The sequence below is a fragment of the Trachemys scripta genome, chromosome 7, assembly GCF_013100865.1.
Source record: "Trachemys scripta elegans isolate TJP31775 chromosome 7, CAS_Tse_1.0, whole genome shotgun sequence".
Lineage (NCBI taxonomy): Eukaryota > Metazoa > Chordata > Testudines > Emydidae > Trachemys > Trachemys scripta.
The window spans coordinates 49413371-49434394 of NC_048304.1; the positions used below are offsets into that span (position 1 = coordinate 49413371).

At 47.1% G+C, this 21024-nt stretch overlaps 1 protein-coding gene and 1 non-coding gene across 2 annotated transcripts in view; both read left to right on the forward strand.

Annotated features, from left to right (window-relative positions):
* GNAI2 (G protein subunit alpha i2) overlaps positions 1–21024 on the forward strand; it is a 182950-nt gene that overhangs the window by 30776 nt on the left and 131150 nt on the right. The window lies entirely within an intron of this gene.
* Positions 12246–12317, forward strand: TRNAW-CCA. The gene has a single exon. It is a non-coding gene; the product is annotated as a tRNA-Trp (tRNA).

The window sequence follows — 21024 nt, forward strand, 5'->3', positions numbered from 1 at the left end:
GCAGCAGAGGCAGCTGGAGGCCCCCGCCCATTAAATAGCCCCTGGAGCCCCCCCGCTATCCCAGGGCTCTGGGGGTTATTTAAAGGGCCCACGGCTCCCCTGCTTCTACTGCCCTGGCCCTTTAAATAGCCGAGGCTATTTAAAGGACTGGGGCGGCAGAGGCAGCTGGAGCCCCGGACTTTTTAAATAGCCCCCAGAACCCTGCAGCCCTACCCCAGGGCTCCAGCAGTGGGGCTCTGGTGGCAATTTAAAGGGCCTGGGGCTCCAGCCCCTGCTGGGAGCCCCAGGCCCTTTAAATTGCCCCCTGGGGAAGCCGGGCCACCCCGGTACGGCGCACTGGCTCTTGCCAGTACGCCCTACCAGGGCTTGGGCGCGGGGCCCTCTTAGGCACAGGGCCCGATTCAGGGTGAATCAGTTGAATCGGCCTAAAGCCGGCCCTGAGAGAGAGAGAGTACAAAATATTCAGCTCTCAGAATTCACCTTGATGTTGAAAGGACTTCATAGGCAATCCCAGAAGGCCGGTGTCACCTTTCCCAGGGCAGCTGCAGCCCAAGGTTCCCCCATGCTGCCCTGCCAGTGTGGACAAACCGTCCCTGGGGGCAACAGGGGAGTTCAGTCTCCATGGCTGAGTCTCTATGGGCTCTCGGCTGAGAGCGCCCGCGAGATGACTAAAGATGGGAGAGAGGCTTCCGTTCCTAGTGGGCAGGTGTCTGCTTTATACACACATTCAGGGCCGTCCTTACCCATACGCAAAGTACGCAGCTGCGTAGGGCACCAGGAAATTTTGGGGCACCAAATTTCCTGGTGCCCTGCACAGCTGCATGCTGCTCCAGCCCCTGCTCCGGCTCTTCCCCAGGGCCCCTGTCTCGCCCCTTCCCCACTCCCCTGAGCTCTGCAGCATGGCTGGGCCCGCACTCACCGGTGGTGGGAAGTGCAGACCTGGCCCCAAGCTGTGCCGCCGGTGAGTGCTGGAGGGTGGTTCGCCTCTGCCCCCCTCCCCCCAAGCCAGCCCCAGTAAAGTACAGTAGGCCTGCAGAGGCCACCTGGGGACAGCCCCAGACGTGCTGCTGGTGAGTGCTGGGGGGTGGTTCCCCCCCCAAGCCAGCCCTGCCCCCGCCCCGTGGAGGCCTAGGGTCCCACACCCCTCCCCCTGGAGGGGAGAGCGGGGGCTGCGTAGAGCCCCAGAATAGCTAGGGACTGCCCTGCACATATGCAGTCATTTCACAGAAGCAGCCTCACAGCCATCTGATCTAGGGCTTGAGCCATCTGTCAGCAGTGGAAATAAAAGGGTTAGTGCGTGGGGATGTTGCCCCTGAAATCCAGGCAGGGTATTTTGAGCTGCTGGGCTTTGTGTCTACAACAGTGCAGTTGAATAACAGTTTGCATCAAATCCAAGGACATGAGTTGTGGCCCTTAATTGTGCCCTTTTGACTCCCTGTGGTGGCACCTGATCTGCACACATCCATGTGCAAAATCCCAGGCATGCTCAATCCTTTCCCATTTAATCAGAATCTAAGCCTGCGCTCTCGAAGTGAGAGACTCCAGTTCCCGAGACAAGCCCATCAGTGTTCTAGTGCTTTCATGCATCTGTTACTTCCTTCTCCCTACTGCTACTGGGACTGTATCTTTCAGCTTTAATGGACTATGCTTGATTGAACGGAACCAGTCTCTTTCTGGGGGCATGTCACGTCCTGTGCTGCGGGAGTGAGGAGGTTGAACTGAGACAGCCTCTCTTCCTTTTTCAAGCAGCAGCGCTGTTAGTTCAGTTCTGGAATTATGAAAAAAGGCAACGACTGACCTTTTAATTAACCCCCTCCCCCCCGCTTAAAGTCCTGATTGCGTCCCTCACTCCCACTTAGCAGATCAGTAAACACATGGCCTCTCAAGCTGTTTCTCTGAGATAGAAATATCTTGGGAAATTAATTCTTGTCTCCTCTCCGCCAAGCATGTCTGGTGTCTGCTCACTTAAAGGAAGGCATGTACCATTCTTCCTTACAGTAAAGTACAGTAGGATGGAGTGCAACACTGGATGGGAATCATGCCAAGGGGTGTGCCATGGTGGGTGAGGAGCTCCATATCCGCCACTGAGTCGTGCTTGTCCCCCGGGGAAGGGCTCCTGCTTGCTGAGGTGATGAGTAGGTAGGCTTGATGCGATGAGGCTGCCAGTTACTTCTAATTACACTGGTGGCTTCTCCTAATTTAATCCATTGGCAGCAGCAGGATGACTGCAGCTTTGTCTGCAGCGCTGTGAAATCAGTGCCTCTTATGTTAGCGTGCTGCCCAGTGCTCAGCACCACAGCAAGGGCCTTGGGAGTGCTGAAGTGTAGGCACCATGGGGCTTGTGGTCTGCACTCTGACCAGCTCTGTTCTCTCTGTGGCAAGCAGACGAGGGGAGAGATTAACCTGTGGTACAGAAGTGAGTGGATTTAAATTGACAAGAGGAGCCTGTTGTTTGATGCTTGTTTCATTTGTGCATCCTGGTCTAGTACAAGGCTTGAGAAAATCCTGGCTGCTTCTCTGGGGTGGAGGGTGGGGACAGGGCCTGCTTTTCTACATCTCTCTTGCAAGGCATGGTCTCTCTTTCTCTACCCCCCCTCCGCCCCCCTTTATTCTTTGGGTTCCCTCAGCTCTGTGAATAGCCCCAGTACCTCCTATGGCTGCTGTTCTGCGCTTCCCCAAGCAGCAGCAGCCACAGAGTGAAGTTGACCTGATTCTTGTCAGTTTCACTGCTTCTATTCAGAATGTTGTGGGCAGCCATGAAATTGACATGAATCATGTCAACTTCCCTTATCTGTGTGGGAGAAGGTGCTAGAAACATTTATTGAAATGAGTGCTTATGTGTCCAGCAGCTCTTGGATTTGCTTAAATAAGGTTGTAGGAGCCAAAGATCCCCAGCAATATTTCCAAGTCAAAAGTTAACTGAAATAGGCTTTTATGATCACAGTTTTGGTGCCGTGCCCTAGATCTGTGCTTGGAGTCCAGGAAACTAACCTTAATTTCTCTCTTGCTTTGTGTGCACACACGTGAGGCAGATCATGCTAAAAAGTACCCTACAAAGTTACTTTTTGAAACCTGGTGGCCACCTCTATTTTTGGGGTGTTCTAATTCAAGAAACCCTTCTTCATCTCACTTCAGATTTTATAGAAAAATTCTATCTCAGCATCCAGGTCTAGGATGCTAATTTGAGGCCAATCTGACTTTAATTTTAGATCTGGAATTCCAAATCAGGGTTGTTATGGAAACATAGGTGGAAACCTTAACTATAAAGTGGCTGCTGTCTGTAATATTTCACTCCAAGGTGCCTAACCCATTTGCTTTAAAAACGTGTATCTGCTTTCATATCAATAGATTTTGCACGTAACGTTAGTTTGTGGTAGCACCTCAAGACTTCCAAACAGGGATCAGGGCCTGGCAAGCAGTGGTGGGTTCCAAGTTACAGTAAAGATAGGAGTGTTTATATATGTAAGTCATCTCGGTGGTGATGAGTCTCAGAGATGGTCACCAGCTGAGCCAGATGCTTGTGATTTTTAGGCCTTGCGGCAGATTTAGGTTTCAATGGTAGAAAGATCTGAATCCTGATATAACCCAGACTTCACTGACAGTTGTGGTTTGTATTTCTCTTCCCCCGCGGCCCCCCCATTAGCAAAGCATGTTTTCTATCGGTGGCATAGGGCTATCCACAGTGAATTGCTGAGTATCATTCGTAGGGAGTTAAGTAATGTTTCCGCAGAGGATGCAAATTAGTACAATAGTACAATTACAAATATAGTACAATTAGTCAGCTTTTCAATCCACTGGCTGTAGCAGAGTTTGGTGTTCCCATTTCAAGTGGTTTCAGAGTAGCAGCCGTGTTAGTCTGTATCCGCAAAAAGAAGAACAGGAGTACTTGTGGCACTTTAGAGACTAACAAATTTATTAGAGCATAAGCTTTCGTGGACTACAGCCCACTTCTTGCATTTCAAGTGGGTGACCCAATAAATATTGAACAACAAAATTGGAGTCTACAGAGTATTTGAATAGATTTTCATCTTTACTGATACTAAATAGCATAATGTATTAATTTTGTTACCATAGCTTCTAGGAGCCCCAGTCATGGAGCAGCACCATTGTGTGAGGTCCTACACAAACTCAGAACAAAGGGTGTCCCTTCCCAGAGAGCTTACAATCTAAGTCATTATTTTGGCTTATTTTGTTTTACCTACTTTTTGCTTGGGGATGGATTTCAGAATGGGTTGGTGGTAGTGGAAATCTCATTAGTTCCTACCGCACCAACTCACTGCCTGTCTCTCAAGCATACTGGGACAGCTGATTAGCTTGCAGGAGTGAGCAATCCATTTGTGTTTGCTAGAACTTGTAAGCAGTGATATTTTATTCTAGTTTTAAGTTGCATTATACATTATTATGAAAACTTATATACACTGCAAGCTTAAAAAAAAAAAAAAAAAAAAAAAAAAAAGACTTAAAGAAGAAACTTCCGAGATCTGCAGTACTGCATTGGAAGTTAGGACAGAAGCTGTGATGCAATATATTATCCCCTTTTCCAGTAGGGAAAAAGCATTTCTGGGAGGGTGTAGCTTCTCATGGCAGTAAAGAGAAGCATTTGGGATTGACTTGGTTAGTCCTCCTTTTCTAGAGTTATGTGACAGCTATGTTTGTGCCTGGGTCCTCCATTGACTGCTTAAAACTTCCTTTATTTAAAGGGCCTGATGTTTGCATGTTGCATAATAGCTTGTGGCTCTGCTGAGTGTCTCAGTTGAGACAGATGTTTGAAGCATGTATACAATAAAATCATATGGTGCATATGCTGTAAAACAGGGAACTTGTGCACTTAAACATTCTCCTCATCAAAATAACCCCAACTTGCTGTGAATAATAATTTGGCAAACATAAAGCATGATACAGTTGGTTTCTAAAGATAGTGGGATGATTCACTGCAAGCTTCCTGGAGAGACTGCAAAGAATGCGGGCAGCGCCTGCTTTTCTACTCCTTCGTTTTAGCTAGAAGGTCAATAAATGACAGATCTGGCTAGTGGGGCAGCTGGCTGTGTCCTGATGATGCCCCATCCTGGTATTCTGCCCATTTCTCGAACAATCTTCATACAGGCTTTAGAGAAGTTTTCTGGTCACTGTCCTGCTTACTGATTAAATCCAGATGAATTAGATACTCTCCAGATGGATACAGAATGCTGCAGTGTATCAGTTCAAGAACAAAAAACCTTGGCTGTCTGAGCCTGAGTGGTATTCAGCTTGTGACAGATATGAATAGCAAAATCTAGGAACAGAATTTAAGAACAACGAGCAGTGCCTTCATTTCCTGTGGTGGGAGGGAGGAGCCTCTGGGGCTAAGTCAGAGTGTTGCCTGAGTTACATTTCCTATCATTCTGAGCTTAGGTTGAAGGTGGAGTTTACAGCTGTTGGGCGTGGGGGTGGGGGAGGGACAAAGATTTGCTGGTTTTATATGGAAAGTTACTGTGAAAAGTTTAGCACTGATGTCAGCACAGCATTGGCACTAGTTCATTTCACTCTCATTTCTAGTAGGCATCAGAGGGTGTATGTGCATGCCACTGCAAGCACACAGGAGCAGTGGAGAAACTGCTGCAGCTTCTCCCAAGCCCTTACATTGACCTGCTTTAATAAAAAATGTGTATAATTACTCCTCCCCTTCAGAAAAGGAATGGTAAAAGCTCTAACCTATATGTTTGCTTTGCTGGAGATTGTATATGCAGTGGGAGAACCAGCAGCCTCTTCCCCCCCCCCCCCAAAAAAAAAACACCCAAAAAACTCCTATATGTTGGGCAAAAGGGTTCTAGTGGCATAAAGAGCACTAAGGGTCTTTGGTTTGCCCAGGAAGGATTCTCTCAGCACAGGCACTGTGGAAGACTGCCATAAGCCTGCCTTCTGAGATTCTCCATGGCATAGGGACTGGGACAAGGCCCAGCACCCACTGCTGCAAAGATTCCATGCAGCACTGCCATAGTTTAGACCGGTCCCTGGAGCAGCCCAAGATCAGGAGGGTCCAAAGGTGGCTTAAAGCTGCTGTAGCCCCATCCATCGGACTCCCAGTTCTGTGCTGTATCTCTAGGAAGTGCAGTGCAGAATCTCCTCCAGTGAGCCCCAGTCTGAGCACCTTAGTCAAACACTTGTAATCAGTGGGAGATCTGCTGGAGCAGGGATCTTGAGGATTTGGCTCAGTAGAACTGGGTTAATAGACGCACTTCTGTGACCTGAGAAGTGTAATGGAATGTCCTTAATACCAGCCGTTGAGGGTTTCATGTAGCAAATCTCTGAGGATGCATATATAAGGCAGAATCTCTATAAATTATTTCTCTTGCTAATTTTTTCTGGGTGCCTTCCCATCCCTGGACTCTGATTACAATTAAGGAGAATTCCTTCAATCCTTGGGCAGTAATATTGTGCCCTCAGAGGATAAAAGGATAAGATTAACTTAAAAAAAATCACACTTCTTTGACAGGGCTCTGTCTGTCTCTAGCAAGAAACACCGAAATTACTGCATGCATGAGTTTCATCAATTGTTTCAAAGGCAAGCTCTCAACTTGCTCCCTAGTAAATTCATCACCTGTTCCAGGTAACTTGATGCACTGCCAGAGGTATGTGAGGCTTATGCCTTTCGAGATCCACCCACAAGCAAAATGTGGGTGAGAGAAAACTAAGAATCTCACTGATTTTTTTTTCTTATTTTTACACTATTAAAGTGCTCCAGAACTTTTTTGTGCAATTTATTACTGAAAGATTTCTCTCCCCTCTTTCCCCCCATTTTCAGTGTGTTTATTTTGTGCTTTTGCAGGCATTTGCAATGTAGAGTCAGTTTCAGTGCCCCCTCCTCACTCAGTGAGTTTCCTCATATTCTTTGTGTGAGTCTTTCCTTCAGCAACAAGGAAGAGAAAAAGTATTTCTTGAGTTGGAAAACTTGACTGTAAAGTCATTAAAAAATTGTCAGACCTTGAGGGCAGTTTTACTGCCTGAAACTAACTGAACTCAGTTCTTGAAGTTGATTAATTTCAAGTTAGTTAATTGTCTCTTTTAAAAATCCTTCCTCAAATCCTTTGCAGACTGTGCTGTGGTTAAATGAGCTTTCTGGGTAGCGTGGGCAGAAAGATACAGGAAGACTGTTTCCTTGGAGGCTACTAGTTAGCTTAAAGCACCCAGTCCTTATTGCAGATCAGTTATCCATTGCACTGTCTACCTTAAAATTGATGCAGGAATAGTTCACATATCCAGACAGATTTGGGCAGATCAACATGCAGATGTTTCTCTGTGCTTTATTTGCATCTGATTGCATGTATCTGAATTTGTGCATGGAGACTCTAAAAGTTAACATTCAGGCAAGTAAGTTTTCAGCATGGATTGCCCTTGGTCTTTAATTCTATTTCAGTTGTACATGGAATTGAAAAAATCCACATCCATCTACCCCTGTTATTCAGCATGGGGTCTCAGAGGCATCCCAATAAAGCAGTTTTTAAAGCTTATTAAATATATTGCAGGAAGTCTGTTCTCAGCCATTTGTCTATTAAATGACTTGAGTTAGTAAAATTTCTGATGAACTGTAACTTTTAACCCAGGCCAATAGAGCTTGACTTTTCTGAATCAAAGATTCAGTTTGGGACTTTACAAATGAATTACCATCATCTACTTTATAAAAAAAACAAACAGAAAAAAAAACTTTCTCTTCAGTGACCATGTCATGTGGCCCAGTCTCTGGGCTGGAGGGCACAAATGCATAACAATTCTGAGGAAAAGGTTTCCCAGTGCAGCTTATGGGGTTACAAAGATGATGCATTCTTGGGTACCTGTAAGTAGCTCAGAGCTTTTCAGATTGGTGTCCTCATGATGGTTTTGCTTTTTTTTTATTTCCTTGCTGCTGTGACCCTCCCCAAACATCTTTGAAACCCAAAGCAGGAGTCACTAGTTGAGAGTCAAGGCTCCGAACCATCAAGGTACTTTCCAGCTGTTATCTGACTCTAGAGACTTGCAAAATCTAGTTTTCATATAAGCCTTACAGAAATTCTTTGAAAACAAACAGAGACAGGTGGAGAAAGAGCAATAGGCAGGACATTTGCATTGCCATTTTAAACTTATTCTTCTGGATTTAGTAGGAATGACTGAAAACTGGGACAAAATAACCATTGGTTACCCAACAGCCTCGCACTAAGAAAACATAAGGCATTACCCTGCTGGATCAGACCTGTGATCCAGCTAGTGCATTATCTTGCCTCTGACACTGACCAATACTAGCTGCTTCAGAGGACGGTACAAGAAGCCCCACAGTAAGTAGCTGTGGGATAATCAGCTCCCAGGGAAAATTCCCTTCTAACCCCCAATAATAAAGTCCTAAAGCAGCAGGATTGTTGTTCCTTCCTGCAGGCCTGTGACTTGAACAATACTAGGCTTACTCTCTATTTTACTGCTTCCTGATGTACAAAGGTTGCCTGAAAGGTATGTGGGTTCCCACTCCAAACTTTTTCTTTTTTGCCAGTTTGTTTCCATTAGGAATTGTTGGCTGCCCTGGAAGACTGTATGGTGGGTGTAAAAACCTGTGAAAATATACCCTCACGAGATTCAAGAGACAAAGGCTGTGCAGTTAAGAAGGAAGAGATCTTTTTTTAGACTGTTAAAAACTTTGCAGGCCACCTGTAAGAATTGTTTTGTTACTTAGATTCTTGCCACAGATCCTTCATATGGTGCAGCAGAGAGTTAGCCTTGGTAAACAATAACCCATTTGCAGTGTCTACATATCAATTCCACCTCCCTCTACCCAAAGGTTTATTGAATCACTGAAATCTTGGGGCTACCAGAGGTCACCTTGTCATAAAGGAGGTTTCGTACAGTTGAGAGCATCACTTGGCTGCGTGGTTTCAATAATGCGTATGACCAGAATATGCAATTCCTGCCTGTAAGATTATGGCAGAGGTATGTTACCCCGCCAGTCAATATTTGAGAACAAGGAACCTTGTGTGCTGCATTATAAAGACAACTGAGTTGCCGTGCTTTATTGCTGTTCCAGAGGGAGTATGTAGTAAAATAACAAAAGCCTTTTTAATTTCCTGTTTGGGGTTTTTAAAGGCTTTTCCTCCTCCCCCCATCCTTATCTCCCCCCCCAACTGAATTTATTGCTGATGGTGACGGCAGCAGCACTGGTTAGCTTCCCTTCAACATGTCTCAACCCTGACCTATGTAGTAAGTCTCTATGTATGTCGGGGAGTTATTCATGGCCCATTCAGTCCTTGGCTTCTCAACAAGGCTGCTGTTTGTAAGATAGTTCCTCTAACATGGAAATCTTTTAGATAGTGACTAGACGGAGACTAGCAACTTGCTTCCTGTGGACCATTGCCTTCAGTCGGTGCTGATTAGAATGGATGATATAAAGTTTCTGGATTTGTTAACCACTCAATCACCCAGCCCTTAGACCTTATACAGGATTGTGGTAGAACTGAGCAGCCTCTCCTGGTAGCTACTACAGTGAAGGAATGGTTTGGTATTGAAGTCTCTGCCTAACTGAGGGCAGGTTCTAATCTGACTACAATGGTGGGCAGGTTTTAAATTCAAAGGAATTATCTTTGTGATGTGTTCTAGTGGAAACCTGACTACTACAAAGAAATGCATGCTTTCTTTGGAGACTCGTCATCTAGCTGGGGATAATACAGCTGCTTGATTTATACAAGAAAGCATTCAAGAGAAATCTTGACTACTTCTGATTCTGTGCAGAGGATGTGAACTAGATGGTGTCACCCTTCAGGAGGATTTTGAATGCTGCTTTTAAATGGGTGACAGAGATGGTAGCTTGTCATGGCTTTCATTTTGAAGATGACAGCATCTGCCCACAAGTCTGATTTGAGAGAAGGTGAGAGAAGTATGGGGAACCTTGCCTGCCAATCAGTTTCTCTTAGTCATTTTAGAAACACAGAATTCTGTTGAAAGGCTGCCAACTCTGTATGGAAATCAGATGGCCACTTGTGAAAACATTCCTTTTTTAAATGCAATTATTTTTAAAAGTAATTTTCCATTTATTGTTTCTACAAAGGGCAGTCCAAAGGAATGTTTATTTTGCATGTTGTTCCCCCCAGTGCAGTAGCTATCTTCCTAAGGCGGGGCTTGAAAAATCCAGTTGGCATGCTGGGAACTTTCCCATGGCAAATGAAGAGCCCTAACAAAGCTTTGTTTCTGCAGGAATTAATTGAGATGGGGGGAAAAAGGGTTTGTAGCCATCGTGGTTGTGAAGAGAATCGTCCAAATATAAACCAAAACAGTGTGTTCTTCCTGAGTTTGCAAGCAGGCAACTCCAGGGCTTTTCCTGCTGCTGCTCAAGCTTTCCCCAGCGGCAATAGAGTGAAATTGAGACCACACTAGTCAGTTTCACTCTGCTTGGACAGTCAGGTCTCTGGCTGGGTAATCCTGTTGTTCTGTTCTCCCCAACCCCCCATTTTTTGGGTCTACCGGGTTTCTGGTATGTTTTTGAAACCCTGGTCCTAAGGGGTAAGTGGGTATTATGTTACTGAGCCCCTGTGGACGGATACACAGGTTGTTTTTTAAATGTGTACTTTTTGGTATTTCCTAAATATACAGGAAGTAAAGTTGTCAATAAATCAATATACAGTAATGAATAATTACATCTACTCTGTTCAATAAACAGTAGTCAATAAGCTGCAGTTGAGCTAAGAATTCATTATGGGAAAAATATCTGTCTGATTGCTAAAACAATATAATATTCTGTCAAGAATTTTCCTGTCCAGGGATTTCCAAACTGATCTGTGGGGAACTGGCTGGGCACATGGTGCTGGCTCTCCTTGTTTCCAGTTGCTTAATCTCCTAAAAAGACCCTACTTTTCCCTATATAAGCAATTGCTCTGTTGACATAGGGATGGATATCCAATCACCAGTGGAACTGAAGGTGGTCCATGAGACACTCTCTTGTCTGTTCATCTTCCAGTCACCTAGAGGTGGTACTAAATCTCCTGTCGAGTGCTTTGCTATTCATTGGCATGAAATATATAACAGGGCCTTAAAATTCTCCCAGGGTCTGGTCAAATATTTCCTCCAAATCTTATGTTTTTAAACCAGCTGTATCTAATAAAACCAAATAATTAATCCCAGATTGTCCTAGTACTCCAAACTTCATGATGGACATAAACCCTGCTTCCATATAGCATTCTGTAGCTATTTCTGATCTAGAATGAAAAGTTCTGCTCAGGTGATATTTATGATATGCTGAAAATTTAAGAGTAATTTTGTGCTGTGCATTAAGACACGGTCCTAAGTCATTGGCAGATTAAATTCCAGTCCTCTTCCAGAGCAATTCAAATCTAAAGATTTATGTCTAAGAAATAAAGGAAACCTTGAATGATTTAAATATACATTGATAATTTCTTTTCCCCATAAATGGAAGCAGATGACTTGCTAAATGTTTAATTCTGGTTCTTTCAACTCATCCCTGATATTAGAAATCCAAAAACTAATCTTGGAGAAGTATTGATAAAAACATGCAAAGGCACGATCATATCTGAAGATGTTAATTCATTATCTATTATATCTCTCCCCCCCCACACGTGCTCCACAGTCTAACCTGAACTTGTAGCTGATAAATAAGAAATATTTTTTCAGTTTTGCGTTGCAACCAGTGCCATCTGTGCCTGGATTTTGTAGTAGTATCATGCCAGGGAAAACATTACTGCACCATAAGGCAATCCAGAAAATAGTCTTTTCTCATCCACTAGCAGCTGCTGCTTCCTTTCTTTTATCGCCATGAATTTGTACTGTGACTCTGTTACCTAAGACAACTGCTTTGCCATCCAATGTACAGGAGGACCTGGCTGCCCTGCGTGAGCCTCTGTGTGTATGGGGAGCCCAGATGGATATGGGGGCAGGACGCTGGGTAGCAGTTCATACACTTGTAATGTCATAAGACTAGAGACCAACCTTCGGGGAGCAATGTGGAGGGCCATAGTCTCTTCCAGCTTGCATAGCTGGGTCCTCTCTTTCTATCTTGAGTACATATATGGCCCCTGTTACTGTAGTATCTGAGCACCACGTAGTCGTTATCATATTTCTCCTCTTACACCCCTGTGAGACAGGGCCTGGCTATTATCCCCATTGTACAGATGAGGAGCTGAGGCCCAGTGGCACACACTGACTTTGTCTAAGGTCTTATGAGGAGTCTCTGGTGGAGCAGGGGTTTGAACCCAAGTCCTAGGCTAGTGCCCTGCCCCGGCCTTTGTCCAGCCTTGCTTGTGGCACTCGTGGTGCAACGGTAGCGCATCTGACTCCAGATCAGAAGGTTGTGTGTTCAAATCACATCGGGGTCAGGCAAGTGACTGCCAAGATGAGCAGCCTCTTTACTTTCTCCATTACAAAATCTTAGTTCGTGTGTTGTATCTGGACTACACCACTGGCATAGTCTTCCTGCGGGTCTCCCTGCATGCGTTGCCTCCAGCTTGTACAGAGCTGCACTGCCAGTTCATTTCTCACCATAGTCTTGAGTCCTTCTATTATTATCCCTTTTGCTTATCTGCTAATGCATTCCCAGGTCAAGTTTTAAAATCTTGTTGGTCGTTGCAGCATGTCATCCTTCCACTCAGTTTTGGGAGTGAATGAATGGAGATCAGTGCCTCAGCCAGGCATTTGTTCTATCAAAGCAATGAACCGAGATTGATCTCCCATAATTCCCCTCTCCTGCTCTGCCAATCATATTACCTGCCTCCCAGCTGGCTTTCTCCCTTCCTGAAATCCCTTTATCCAGTTCCACACCAAGCTCCTCATCTTTCAAAGCTCTCAACGATTCTCACCCATCTCATCTGTTCTCATTTTGTCCAACCCTCGGTCCCATTGTGCTCCTCTCTATCCTCTCTCAATCGCTCCCTTCGATTCCTCTCCGGGCTGCCTTCTCGAACAGCCACTTGCTTCTTTTACATTAGGTTCCTGCTCCTTTTCTAGTTTTCCTCACATTGCTCCCTTTAGCTGTGGTGTCTCCACCCTTTGCCATATCTGGACTGTTGTCCTGGGCTGTGTGCCTTAGCCTTCTGATGGTAAACAGGACAGGGACCTTGGAATTCTGTGTGAATGTGTGAGACTGTTCATTTCCAAATTGCGGTCATTTGCCATGGAACAGTTGGTTCAGTTAACGCTTGTCATTGCTTCTGGTCAAAGTTCCACTTGCTGTGTGTCTGTAAAACTTGTGTCTTGCTCTGCAGAGCTAAAGCCTTCACTCCTGTGGTGAATGTAAGATCTATAGGAGTCCCAGCCTAGTGGAGTACTGAAGTGCTCCATTCTCCCTGGCCCGGATGAAGCTCTTTGGTCCTCTCCAAACCCACAGGCCACTAGATCCCAGAAGCTTATAGCTCTTGTAAACTCTGCAGGAGTCGAAGGTCTAGGCCCCAGGGGTTCTCTGGTCCTGCAGAAGTTAAAAAACCTAATTCCAGAAGCTGTTGGAGGGTCCTTGGATCCTAAAGCAATTAGGAGCCTCAAGTGAGTCCCAGCCAGGGACATTGCACCAACTAAACTTTCTATGGGCGTGTCTTTGCTGCAACAGCTGGCTTCATTTACTCCACTCATAGGCGCCGACTCCGTGGGTGCTCCGGGGCTGGAGCACCCACGGGGAAAAATTGGTGGGTGTGGAGCACCCACTGGCAGCTCCCAGACCCGCCCCAGCTCGCCTCAGCCTCTTCCCCTGAGTGGGCCACCGCATTCTGCTTCTCCCCCCTCCCTCTCAGCACTTGCACTGCGAAACAGCTGTTTCGCGTGGCAAGCCTGGGAGGGAGGGGGGAGGAGGAGTAACGCAGTGTGCTTGGGGAAGAGGCGGAGCCAGGGCGGGGATTTGGGAGGGATCCAATAGGGGTAGGGGAGGGGTGGAGTTGGGGTGGGGGTGGAGTCGGGGGGGGGCGAGCTCCCACCGGTGCCAACAAAAGTTGGCGCCTGTGACTCCACTTGAGCGTGCCTAGCTCGCGTGAGAGCAATCACACTGCAAAGCAGCTGAGGAGTTGTAACTCAACCTGAGGCACCCCTTCTGCATTACTAGCTCCAACATCAGCAATAATAAAGCTCCAATCCCTCTTCCCATCTCCTCTGCAGTTCAGCTGAAAAGTCACACATGAGAAACTCTAGACAGATTGGTCTAGATTTGGTACATTTGGAGTGGGAGGGTCAGTCTGCCTTATAACCAAGGTTGTATCTAGCTTTGACTGTGCAGACTTTCCATGATCCAGGTGTTGCTTAACTTGCCACATGTGGTTTGGTTACAGGCAGGAAACGGTTAAGGGCACATGTACATGACCATAGGCCAAGTGCCAAGTTATGGGAGGAGGGAATGAACTGGCAGTAACTTCTGTGGAGGTTTTATGGAAACTCCGCCCTGCATTTCTCACTAAATAGATACGTCCCAGTTCTTCTAGGGGTGAACACTCACTGATGCACTGAGTTGCTAATTAGGTAGCAAGATAAGGTTTTTGGAGGAGCTCCACTCCAACCAGATCTTGGCATCGGGCTGCTGGCAGTGAGAGTATATAAATATTGCATTAAATGTCATGACTGTACTAAAGGAAGCTTTAAAAGCTTAAATCACAGTGTCCAAAATATATTGGAACTAAATAATTTATCTTGCTGACAAAGTGGTGTTAAAAGATTAACATTGCCTTTCGGATCCAGCCATCTGCTCCCTTAATGTTTTTTAAAAAATACCAAAAACAAAAAAACAAAAAAAAAGAAAATTCCTTGTGCTTCAGAGAGAGGTCAATCTGAGTGGTGAAAACTGCAGAGTGCCAGCTGGTGGAAATGGTGAAGACCCTGATCCTGAGGATTGATCTATGTGGGTGGACCCCTGCACCCACGCAGGAGCTCACGTCGGAGTGCAGGGGTCCCACCCAGGCAGATTTCACTGCAGGATTAGGGCAAAATCTGCCCTGAGAAAGTCTTTCTATAGGGTTTAGAGCAGCCATCTTAGTTCTCTGACTGACCACCTTATGGACAGATCCTCTTTTATAAACTTGGGTCTTTTACCTCTAGTCGCTATTTTGAATCCAGAACTCTTTCTATTCCTTGGTGGGACATGAGCCGCTGTTGGCAGCACCGTTGGCTTCTTGGCTCCTGAGACTGTCAGCAAGGTGGCCCATGGGCTGTAGATCCTGAACTCCTTCGTGCTAGCCTGTGGAGCTGATCTCTTCCCATCTGTGGGAGGCAGGTTTGAGAGGAAAGCTTGCACAACCACTGTTTTATCTGTTCTGTGCCAAGTATTTTGCTTCTAATCATGTTGACCTGGCACTTTCGCCAGCTTCAAATTCGTTTTAAGGAACAGCTATTCGCTGACCTCTCATGCTCTGGTTCAAAGTGAAATCAGTGGAAGGAGACTGGTGTAAAGCAGTGTAAGAAATGACCTGGGACTCCAGTGCAGTCTTCACTGGGATCATAGATGTGATCTTCATTGTAAGTAGGTGAGAATGGAAGAGGACTCAGAGTATGGTAGAGGTAGCTTGCATGTTGAGCACCCAAGTGGAGCCTCGGCTCTAACCTGTATCCCCAGCCAGGCCAGCTAGTGTGAGCCTATAGTATCTCCAAGCCTGGGTCAGAGGTTTTTCTGTGCAGGCGGTAGGGGGTGTTGGGCTAAAACCTACGGAAGAGCGCTGGTTAACTGTGCAGTGAAGACAGACCCTTTAAGACTTGTTCCTGCTTGGGCACTTGATTGGTTCATACCTTTCAGACTGCAGGTTCACACTGCGATACCCTTCCCACCTGAGTTTCTCTGTGCGCTGGGGTAGTTGGGGCCTGAAGCTCAACGGCAGGGAAATCGATTTCTTTGCTACTGGTGTTGGCTGAATGCTTTGGTCCTAAAAAGGCCCCACATCTGTGACTGAGGAAGAATAGCAGGAAAAGGAAAAATCGGCAAAAAGGGTTTATACACTTCTGCTTGCTCGAGGGCTTTTCTCTGAGTTGGAAATGCCTTTTTCTTCTGAGATAGGGCTGCTTAAAATCCGGGAAATACTGCCCCTTCCTCCACTCCCATACAGTCATCCAGGCAATTGTTCCCTTTCGGGGGGGGGGGGGGGGATAACTCAGTGGTTTGAGTATTGGCCTGCTAAACCCAGGGTTGTAAGCTCAATCCTTGAGGGGGCCATTTAGGGATCTGTGCAAAAATCTGTCAGGGATGGTACTTGGTCCTGCTGTGAAGGCAAGGGACTGGACTCGATGACCTTTCAAGTCCCTTCCAGTTATGGAGATATACCTATCTCATAGATAATAAATGGATGTCATTCACTGGGGATCTGGGCAGTGCTTCTGAGCATCTCTTGGTTCTCTTGCACTCCTATGTGAAACAGGAGAGACTATGGCAGTTCCAGGAAGTGCAGCTGAGTGGGTGGAGGGTGGTAAGGTTCACAATGGCTGGAGCAGGCAGAGACACAAACTCACCTGGCAAGGCCCTGTAATTCTACCTCCAGCATTCATCACTTTGCAGGCATCTTAGCTTTTTTTCATCGGAAATAATACATCTTATGTGGATGCTGTGTCCTGATTTTTAAACATGGGCAAACAAGTGGTAGAACTTGCAATGCGGAAAGATGGGTTTTGATTTTTATTAATACATCTTTATTACATTTTTATAAAATAATTTTTGAATAGCCCTAGAATCTGCAAACCTTTTATGTAAGGAAATAAAATTTGAAACATGCTGGCCATTGTGATTTGCTTGTCAGGGAATCCAATATGGGCTACTGTAGGAACTAAACAGGGAGCAATAAGTTATGGAGAAAGGCACAAATGGTAGAACTGTCATGTCCTTTTCTGCCCTCACATCAGAAGCTTTATTATTCACTAATACAAGTACGGGACTGAATCAGGGAAAAGATGCATTAACAATACCCACCTCTCATCAGGTGCTTTTTATTAATAGATCTCAAAGGAGGTCAGTATTATTATTCCTATTTTATAGATGGGGACACTGAGGCACGGAGAGGTGGCTTGCCCAAGGTCATCCAGCAGGCCAGTGTTTGAGCTGGGAATAGAACCCAGCTCCCACGAGTCCCAGCCCAGTCAATGTAATTAGATTGAGGAGAATTTATTGCTCTTATTCCCTTTCTAGGGACAGAGCCCTAGATAACTTTTTACTGAAATAGCTACACTTAGTGTGAGTGCTGTTGTATCGTTATGCGGATGTAGCCTATTCCCCTTCCCATAGAGGAATTGCTGTCCTGCTACAAGCACCTTTATACTGGTACAACTGTGTCTGCGCTAGGGCAGTTGTAGTGCTTTAATTTTACTTAAAGCAGTACAACCTGTCTGTCTGCCTACAAGCCCTTAGATCTCATGTAGGAGAGGGAAGTTCCTCATAGCCTCTAGAAGAGGACCACTCTAGTTTGCCAGCACCTTTGAAACAGAAGGCTGCTGTGTGCTAGCTGACAGTTTCCTTTTTAACATCTGGCTGGCTAGAATCCATGCAGGGTGAGGGCTCTGAGCACCAGTGACCGTCTCCCCTGAAATTAGCGGTTGAAAAGGAATGTACCATACTGTTGTGCAGTAGCAAAATGTGCCAGGCATGTTTATTCCATGCTTCACAGTTAATTTGCATTGATGCCTTTCTTGGGGGGTGCGGGGACCATCACCAAAAACCTGGCAACTGAAGTCACTCATGAAAGATTTTGTACAGTGAGGTATCCCTCCTGCCTCCAGCATGGTGACCCCGGATAGAAAGCAAAAAAAAAGAATAATCCATTGCAGCCCTCTGAGCAGAGGAGCCTCTGAGTGTATTGTCTGGTGGGGATTTAGGATGACTTAATTCCCTTGGAATGCTGATCTTCTCCAGCCGCTGGGAGTGGAACCCATCCTGTTTCACAGTGCTATAGGGAAGAGCCGTGGGCCGGAAAGGGGAGGAGAAGAGGGAGCGGGAAGCTTTGTTCTCCACAGGGAGTCAGGGCCTGACTGAGGAGGGGGAGCGGTGGGCATGGCAAAGCAGTCGTACTTGCAGGGAAGGCTGTTTCTTCAGCCAATCTGCCTTTAGCAGTGATCCGCTCCTGGGTTCTGCAGTGCCACAGGCACCTTTTGCCACTTGGATTGCGAGAATCAGTTCAGACTGAGTGCTGGCTTTAAGATCCACTGAAATGGAAATGATGTACTTTTCATCCAGGACTCAAAAGGAGTTTGGATGCCAAACCAGCGCTTTTCTGGTGACTTCATCAGTAAGGGTATAGCTGTAGGCATTTTATTTCAGAGGGGTGGCGGTTCTGGAGGAAAAACCTTTGGGCTGCCGGGTTTCCCTTTTTTTGGTCTTCACAAGCCTGCAGGCATTTCCTTAGGGTACCTCTTTAAGAAAGGTGCAAACAGCCTCATTCAGCTCAATAGAGTGTTGACCCTGAAGCCTACTGATGCAAAATATCAGTGTTAACAGTTTTTCTCTCTGGAGAGGATGGCTGTGTCTAATCCCTGAGCCCCAGGGAACAAGGAAAAGGAAGGAAGAAGATAGGTCAGAGCCCTGTGGCTCTCTGACCCTTGTTTTCATCCCTAGAAGTAATGATTTTAGCAGCTGTGACCCTGGTGCTCAGAGTGTGTGTGTGTGTGTGTGTGTGTGTGTGTGTGTGTGTGTGTGTGTGTGTGTGTGTGTGNGTGTGTGTGTGTGTGTGTGTGTGTGTGTGTGTGTGTGTGTGTGTGTGTGAGAGAGAGAGAGAGTGAGTGTATGCGGGGTTTGCCCGCAGGTAGAGGTGAGCTGAGGAGGGAAGGAGCTTTGATAAAGCTCCAGCTAATGATGAAAATAGAGTCTACAGCTATTGAAACTGAGAGAAATGAAACCCTTTGGTTCTGGAGCATGCACATGACTTCTAGGACGGCTGCTGCTGCTGCTATCTTCTCAGGGCTTTTATTTCTGAGATAAGCGAGTCTTATCATCCCCATTATGTAGATAACTTCTCTGGGCCACAGTTTTCCTAAGTGACTTGCTCACGTTCACTCCCTGAGTTAATGGCAGAGCCAAGAACAGACCCAGGCCTGCTGTTCCCAGCTCTGTGCTTGAACCAGCACAGCAGGGTGTCATATACTGGGAGTGCTGTTAGCATACTGGGGACAGGGCCACTGAATTGCCTAAAGACTCTGCTGGTTGAGTATTCAGAAACCTTTTAAGGGGCCTCTTTCTCCATCTTCTCCTTGACCAGCTGATTCGTTCTATAAAGCTAGATGTGCTCTTAGATAACTCTCAAACTTTGAGGCCAGATGCCTTCAGTCGGCTGAGGACTGAAAGTAGCCAGCATTGCTTTAGAAAGTGGCTTGTTCTATTTTAGTAACGTTTGGCTGCTCATACTTGATGTGCCCTTTGTTATATCGAGTACCTGCATTGGTAGAAACTTTGCCAGGCAGTCAAATCTCTCCTCTTCTTCTTCGAGTGATTGCTCATGTCCATTCCACAATAGGTGTGCGTGCTCACCACGTGCACCAGTGCCGAAAGTTTTTCCCCTAGCAGTACCAGTAGGGGAGCGCACCTAGCGACCCCTGGAGTGGCGCCATTATGGTGTGGTATAAGGGGCGCTGCACGCTCCCCCCAACTTCAGTTCCTTCTTGCTGCCAGTGTAGGTGCTTCAGAACTCCTCTGCTGTAGCTTCCCTCTTGGACTCTTAGTTCATAGTTAATGGTACCTGTAGTTAAAAAGTATTTTAGTTAGATTTAGCTTAGTGCACCCGGGTTGGGGTATGCCCCGGGCTTTAAGTCGTGCGACACTTGCAAGCGGCCGATGCCCATGAGTTATCCGCACGCGGGCTATTTACGCTGTCTGGGGGAACCCATCTCAGCGATTGCTGCAAGATTTGCAGATCCTTCAAGCCTCGGGCCAAGAAGGAGCGGGACATTTGGCTCCGAGCCATTTTGATGGAGTCGACCTTAACCCCAACACTGCTGCTCCGCTCCGAGTCGGCACCAAGCACCGCGGCATTGGTGCGTTGCGACCCTGTGGTGCCCTCCACCAGCCGGCACCACTCCCCATCCATGGGACGCTCCAAGAAGGCGAAGAAGAGGTCTTCTCCACTGAGACACCAGAGCAAGACCGGGGGAGAGACTAGATCCACGCTGGGCAGTTCTCAGTCCCCATCGGCCTCCCGGCTTCCAACTCAAGTTGAGTGGAGTAGCCCGGCCCACTCTGAACTGGCCTCCCTGGATGTCAGTGGCCACATTAGGGTGCCCTCCATGCCAGAGGCCCTGCAGGCAGCTTGAGACATTCTGTCTCTGCCGGTATCGGTGGCACCACTGCTGTTGGCTCCCCAGTCCAAAGGCAAGCCACCACTTGGATCCCCGCAGTCGCTGCCTGGACGGTACTGTTCACGGTCTAGGGAAGGTTCCTGACGCCGTTCCCCATTCAGTGACCGCCACGGGTGCAGTCCACGCAGGTCCCTGTTGACCCCCACCAGACTGGCTGGCTGGGTACTGACTGGCAGGGGATCCAGGCACTGCTCCACCTCGAGGGAATGTAGACCTCGCAAGGAGAGAGTGCCCCTTGGTGACGGGGACGGTTGGCACTGGAGGTCATTGTCTCCCAGAACCTACCGTAGCCCTTCGCGGTACGGGCATCAATGCCATTCCTGTTCTTTGTCTCGCTCGAGGTCCCTGCCGCGGCATTGCTCCCGCAGCCCCAGGCGTCGATCGCTGGCACCTTGCTGTCGTGGATCCGCCCATTGGAGCCTCTTGCGGAGCAGCTGCTACCGGTGGTACTCCTGCTCCTCCACGCTGGGAATCACTGTCTTGTGGTCGGCATCGTTCCCGATGCCACCGTTCATCCCAGTCCCAGGATAGCGGTAGATCGTATGCCAGCCTGGCCTCCCTTCGCAGTCGTCAGTCGATGTGCCAGGATAGTCAGGCTGGACAGCCCGCTCTGCCGGTGCCACAGCAGGTGCAGTGGCACTGGACCCCTTGGCTGCCGCCATGGTACCAATGGGCCCTGTGGCCCACGATGCAGCCCCTGGTGGTGGCTTGCTCGGTGGCTGGAGCCTCGGAGATACCGTCAGCCTCCCTTTCTCAGCCGCCCAGAAAGGAGTCGGTGGAGTGTTCATCCCAGGT